The sequence below is a fragment of the Lathyrus oleraceus genome, chromosome 5 (assembly GCF_024323335.1).
Source record: "Lathyrus oleraceus cultivar Zhongwan6 chromosome 5, CAAS_Psat_ZW6_1.0, whole genome shotgun sequence".
Classification (NCBI taxonomy): Eukaryota; Viridiplantae; Streptophyta; class Magnoliopsida; order Fabales; family Fabaceae; genus Lathyrus; species Lathyrus oleraceus.
The window spans coordinates 54,246,738-54,253,282 of NC_066583.1; the positions used below are offsets into that span (position 1 = coordinate 54,246,738).

Here is a 6,545-nt window from a genome sequence, read left to right on the forward strand (position 1 = left end):
CTTTTGAAAAGGAGCGGTTCGTCCCAATAGAAGTTTCTCACATCGTGGAAGAATTTCTTCTTGCGGTGGTAGTCAAGATCAGAGGGTACTATATCAGCAGCTAGGTAATTAACGAAGTCTGCATGCCAGGGTACGTTATTTACTGCTAAGGAATTTTGGGAGTGCTCATCAGGGCCTAGGTTATTATCTTCAATGGTTTCTAGTCTAGCTATCAGTATATCATAGGCGAAATCATCATTTATGGGTACTAGTTCTGGTTTTAGATGTTCTAGCCTAGAAAGGTGATCGACTACTACATTTTCAGTGCCTTTTTTATCTCTTATATCTAAATCAAACTCTTGTAGTAATAGAATCCATCGGAGTAACCTGGGCTTGGCATCTTTTTTACTTAATAGGTAACGAATGGCAGCATGATCGGTGTAAACTATAATTTTTGCTCCTACTAGATAAGATCTAAATTTGTCTATAGCAAAAACTACAGCGAGTAATTCTTTTTCAGTTGTTGCGTAGTTAAGTTGGGCAGCATCTAGGGTTTTACTGGCATAATAAATTGCATGTAATTTTTTTTCTTTCCTTTGTCCTAGAACGGCTCCAACTGCATAATCACTAGCATCACACATTATCTCAAAAGGTTCTGACCAATCAGGTGGTTTCATAATGGGTGCTGATACTAACACTTGCTTTAAAAGATTAAATGCGTCATTACATTTTTCATTGAAAATGAATTCAGCATCTTTCATTAAAAGTCCAGTTAAAGGTTTAGTTATTTTGGAGAAATCCTTAATAAAACGCCGGTAGAATCCAGCGTGTCCAAGAAAGCTTCGGACTTCTCTGATGGTTTTTGGTGGTTTTAGGTTTTCTATAACTTCTATTTTAGCTCTATCTACCTCTATACCTTTTTCAGAAACTATATGTCCTAAAACTATTCCTTCGTCACCATGAAATGACACTTTTCCCAGTTTAGCACGAGGTTCACCTCCACGCATCTCTCCAGGATTTTCTCAAGGTTAGCAAGGCAATTGTGGAAATCAAATCCGCAAACCGAGAAATCATCCATAAACACTTCCATGATACCATCTAGGTAATCTGCAAAGATTGACATCATGCAGCATTGGAAAGTGGTTGGGGCATTACAGAGGCCGAATGGCATTCGTCTGTAGGCAAAAGTTCCATAAGGGCATGTAAAGGTAGTGTTTTCTTGATCTTCAGGGTGGATAGATATTTGGAAGAATCCAGAGTATCCATCTAGATAGCAGAAGTAAGAGTGTCTGGCTAGACGCTCCAACATCTGGTCTATAAATGGTAAAGGGAAATGATCATTCCTGGTTGCTTTATTTAATTTTCTATAATCTATACACATCCGCCATCCTCCTTCTAACCGTTTTGCTACGTGTTCACCTTTATTGTTTTGCACGACTGTGATACCTCCCTTTTTAGGTACTACATGCACATGGCTCACCCACTTACTATCCGAGATCTGATAGATTATACCTGCCTCAAGTAACTTAAGAACTTCCTTTTTAACAACATCACTCATTATAGGGTTTATCCTTCTCTGATGTTCCCTGGAGGGTTTTGAATCTTCTTCGAGCGAAATCCGATGCATGCATACAAATGGGCTTATACCTTTCAGGTCAGAGATATTATATCCTAAGGCTGAGGGATATCTTCGTAAAACGTCTAAAAGTTGGTTTGTTTCCTCTTGGCTCAAGGTAGCACTGACTATGACTGGACAGTTCATCTCTTCATCGAGGAACTCATATCTCAGGTTCTTAGGCAGTTCCTTAAGTTCTAAGGTTGGTTTCTTAGGGTATGGCATAGGATCTGGGGTAAGGGATAAACATTCGTATAGGTTATCATCGATGTAAGGTTTCTTAAAGTCATCATCTTCCATTATGAGAGTTGATGGTAACTTAATTATTTTTATGATTTCTTTTTGTTCTAATTCTCTAACACATTCATCAATGATATCTAAGGCATAACACGCGTCTCCCATCACAGGTGCCATAAGAAATTTCGAAAGTATAAATTCTATTTTTTCGTCACCTACCTCAAAGGTCAACTTTCCTCTCTTGACATCTATTATGGCTCCTGCAGTCGATAAGAATGGTCTACCTAGAAGGATTGGTATATCATTGTCCTCTTTGATGTCCATGACAACAAAATTAGTGGGCATAAATAACTGACCTATCCTAACAGGGACATCTTCTAAGATGTCTATCGGATACTTAACAGATCTATCGGCTAACTGAAGCGACATCTTAGTGGGCTGTAATTCTCCTAAGTTTAACCTCTCACAAACCGCTAAAGGCATTAAGCTCACACTAGCTCCTAAGTCTAGAAAAGCTTATTCGATGACATGACTTCCCAAAAGACAAGGAATGGAGAAATTTCCAGGATCTTTATCTTTTTTGGCTAATTTATTCTCGGAAATAGCATTACATTCCAAAGGCTTCGTTTCGTCAAGTCTACGTTTGTTGGTAAGGATGTCTTTGAGAAACTTTGCATAAGAAGGTATTTGGGTGATGGCTTCTGTGAAAGGGATTTCTACGTGAAGTTTTTCTATAACTTTAATAAATTTTTTATACTGGTTATTGATCTGGGTTTGTTTGAGTCTTTGCGGATATGGTATAGGTGGTTTATATGGCGGGGGTGGTACGTAAGTTTTATCTTTAGGTTCTTCTCCTTTTTCTCGACCTTCCTGGTTTTCAGATTCCTCTGGTTCCTTTACTTCGTCCGTGGATTTGGTACATTCCTTAGAAGTTTTGGGTTCACTCAATCTAGGGTTTGGTGGCTCATTATAAGCGTTCCCACTTTGTAGGGTAATGGCATTGGCTTGTCCTCTCGGATTTTGTTGAGGTTGTCCAGGGAACTCTCCTCCAGGTGCGGTCTGAGGGGCTTGGTTTAAAGCTACCTGAGAGATTTGGGTTTCAAGCATCTTAGTATGAGTAACTATTTGGTCAACCTTGGTTCCTAACTGAGTAATTAATTCGTTAACATGAATGTTTTGGTTCATGAACTCTTTATTTTGTTGGGTTTGAGCGGTGATAAAATTTTCCATAATTTTCTCAAGGCTCGGCTTTGGTGGCACAGGTTGCATAGGTTGATTTGATCTTGGGGCTTGATAACTAGGTCTCGGAGGTGCATTATTTTGGATATGGTTATTGTTTCTATAGGAGAAGTTCGGGTGATTCCTCCATCCAGGGTTATAGGTATTTGAATATGGGTTCCCTTGGGTTTAGTTCACTTACTCAGAGTGGGTTTCGTTTAATAGACTGCATTCTGCAGATTGGTGTCCTTTGGTTCCACATATCTCACAATCCGACAAAACTGCAGCTGCGTATTCGGGTTTATGCACATATGCTCGACCTTAAGGGCTAATGCGTCCATTTTAGATTGCATCATGTCTATAGAGCTTAGTTCATGCACTCCTCATTGGGCTTCCTTCTTCTCAACTGTCGCTCGTTCGACTCCCCATGATTGATGGTTTTGAGCCATATCTTCGATGAGGGCACTAGCTTCAGAATAAGGTTTGTTCATCAGAGCACCGCCTGCGGCAGCGTCAATGGTCATCTTGGTGTTATAGTGAAGTCCATTATAGAAGGTTTGAATGATTAACCAATTTTCTAAACCATGATGTGGGCATGCTCGTAACAACTCTTTATATCTCTCCCAAGCTTCGAACAACGATTCTCCTTGGTTTTGGGTAAATCTAGTTATATGGTTTCGAAGAACGACGGTCTTACTTGGGGGAAAATATCTAGCAAGAAATACTCTTCTAAGGTTATCCCAAGTCGTAATGGAATTGGGTGGAAGGGAATCTAACCATGATAAGGCTTTATCTCTGAGGGAAAAAGGGAATAATCTTAAACGTATTGCCTCAGGAGAAGCTCCATTGGTTTTAAAAGTGTCTGCTAATTGAAGAAATATTTTTAAATGTTGGTTTGGGTTCTCAGTAGCGAGACCTGCGAATTGTCTCTATTGCAATAGTTGCAACAGGGAAGGTTTAAGTTCAAAATTATTAGCTGGGATGGTTGGGTTTACTATACTAGAACTAGGTTCTTCGTTGGATGGTTGAGCGAAGTCCTTAAAAGGTCTTTGGTTTTGATCTTCGGCCATAGCTCTCTTAATTCTATGAAAGAATAAACGTGCGCGAGCGTAACGTTCAGGTTCCGCCAGAGGGGATACTAAGCTTAAACTTCCGGTGATGCGAGTTCTTCGCATTGACCGACGGGAAATAGCCTAAGTCTAAATGATATAACAACAGGGAAATGAAATTTCACAAAATTGGTCCCCGGCAACGGCGCAAAAAACTTGATGCGTGCTTTTCGTAAGTATACGAACGCGTCAGAGTAATATAAAAGATTGTCGAATCCACAGAGACCAAGTGTCAATCTATCGTTATCTATTGTTATGGTGTTTATGAAAGGCAATCAAAATAGGTGTTTTTAGAGTGTGCAATGAAAAGTAAAGTATTGAATAAAGTTCAATTAATAAAGACAGGGTCGAATGTAATTCACATAATCAATTAATAATCCAAGTACTTGCTAATAGAACTACTTATGGGCAGTGTTTCCTACTTTGAAAAGAACCAATTTAACGGGAACTGTCGCTTTCGTGTATTCAGAACCGAGTTGTACTCCCTAATCAAACCCTCTTATTGTGACTTATAAAAAGGCGCGCATTGCATTAGAGTAGTAAACCTATTTTTAAGAAATATAGTACCTTGACTAAGTTGAAAAGTATTTTAACCTAGATTTCTTAACCAAAAGAGGTTCTTACGAACCAGACTCTAAACTTATAAACGCGTCCGAAAATAGTTTTAAAATCTCTTTTCTTCTTAAATTAAGACTCCTAATGAACTACACAAAGCGCTTTCGCTGTTTTTGAAATAGTTAAAAACAATTAAGTTTAAATAGACGTTGGACGGATTTCGATCTTACCCAACGGAAATTGAAGTGCGGGAAAACTTAAGTTGAAAGTTAAAATAACCCTTAAGTGTTTCTACGAACAATTATACAGATTATCGGTTCAATTACGATCCTCACATTCTAACCTTATAGATTTAGTTAGACATGGTAAAGTAAAGGTGCATTAATTTAAATAAAAGTAAAGCGAGTGCGGAAAGTAAATAAAAGTAAAGCGAGTGCGAGAAATAAATAAAGTAAAGTGCGAGTGCGAGAAATAAATAAAGTAAAGTGCGAGTGCGAGAAATAAATAAAGTAAAGTGCGAGTGCAGGAAATAAATAAAAGTAAAGTGTGAGTGCGAGAAATAAATAAAGTAAAACGAGTGCGAGAAATAAATAAAGTAAAGATAGTGCGGGAAATAAATAAAGTAAAGACAGTGCGGGAAATAAATAAAGTAAAGGCGAAGTAATAAAAACCTGCTCCAATCGGAGGGTTGAATAAAATGCAAAGCGGAAATGAAAATGGCGGTAGGATTAACTTCCTTCCAAAGTGCTCTAAACTCGATTACAGACTCGATCACAAAACTCGATTACACAATTGTGGTAACACCCCAATGCGAAGTGATTACTACTTTAAAATACTGAATATATGCCTGAGTGAAACAAAGTTTGCTCTATGTTTGCCTCTGCTTTAAGTTTGGATGATTGAATAAGTGATTTCGAGTCTCTATTTATAGGAGAGTAAAATGATGGAAATGACAAGGATGCCCTTCAACTTGAAAATGGGAGGGAAAACTTTTCCTCTTGTGGCGTCCGCCACAAGGCCAATCTGAGGCGCCTTAGTGGAAGTAGTGGGGAACGTGGCAGTTGAGGGAAGTTGAGCTGGGACACGTCATGGCAGGGTCTATGGCGCCAGCCACAAGTACAAAATGCTGAATTTTAGGGTTTTTAGCTCTTTTTCACTCCTTTTCTCGATCGGGGCTCCGATTAAAGTAAAAACCTGAAAACAAAGAGAAACATAGTAATAACACAATAAACTGACAATAAAACTACTAAAATGCATGCGAAATCGGAGTCGAAAATATGGTGAATTTCGGTGTTATCAGTGATCTTACAAATCCTTTTGTGATAATAATTATGTGTATAATTACCCTTCTGCCTTTATGTCTATATTGAACACAAGGCATAGACTGTGTCATCCTTGTCCAGTTCAATATTGGTCCCATAGACATTTATCCTGTTACGCAGGATGGGCAAATTCCATCTAGGTCACTCATGTCCCTTAGCATGCTTCGTGGAGTACCCATCAACTGTCTTGATGGTCATCCAATTACGGACAATGTTTGATCAACAATAAGGCATTCGACTCTACATCTAGGGTCCATAGTGGTTTCAGGTCGAAGGGTGGTATACACCATTATCACCGTGAGAATAACTTATGACACTTTGCATAACATTCTATATAGTATTCTCATAGCGGGTCAATCTAGTATAAGTATTACTCTTAATATTCATACCTATGTTTAAGACTTGATAACTCTTTATCCATGATCCATGAGATGTGATCATCAGTCTATAAACATAATAGTCTTCATGCTTTAATGTTATCCCACTTCACAATAAAGCTTAACTATGGAT

The 6,545-nt window shown here is 38.5% G+C and overlaps 1 non-coding gene across 1 annotated transcript; it reads left to right on the plus strand.

Moving 5' to 3' along the window:
* Positions 1-3,628: 3,628 nt before the first annotated feature.
* LOC127088488 (small nucleolar RNA R71) lies at positions 3,629-3,735 on the plus strand. Its single transcript, XR_007790323.1, has one exon. It is a non-coding gene; the product is annotated as a small nucleolar RNA R71 (small nucleolar RNA).
* The last annotated feature ends 2,810 nt before the right edge of the window (positions 3,736-6,545 follow it).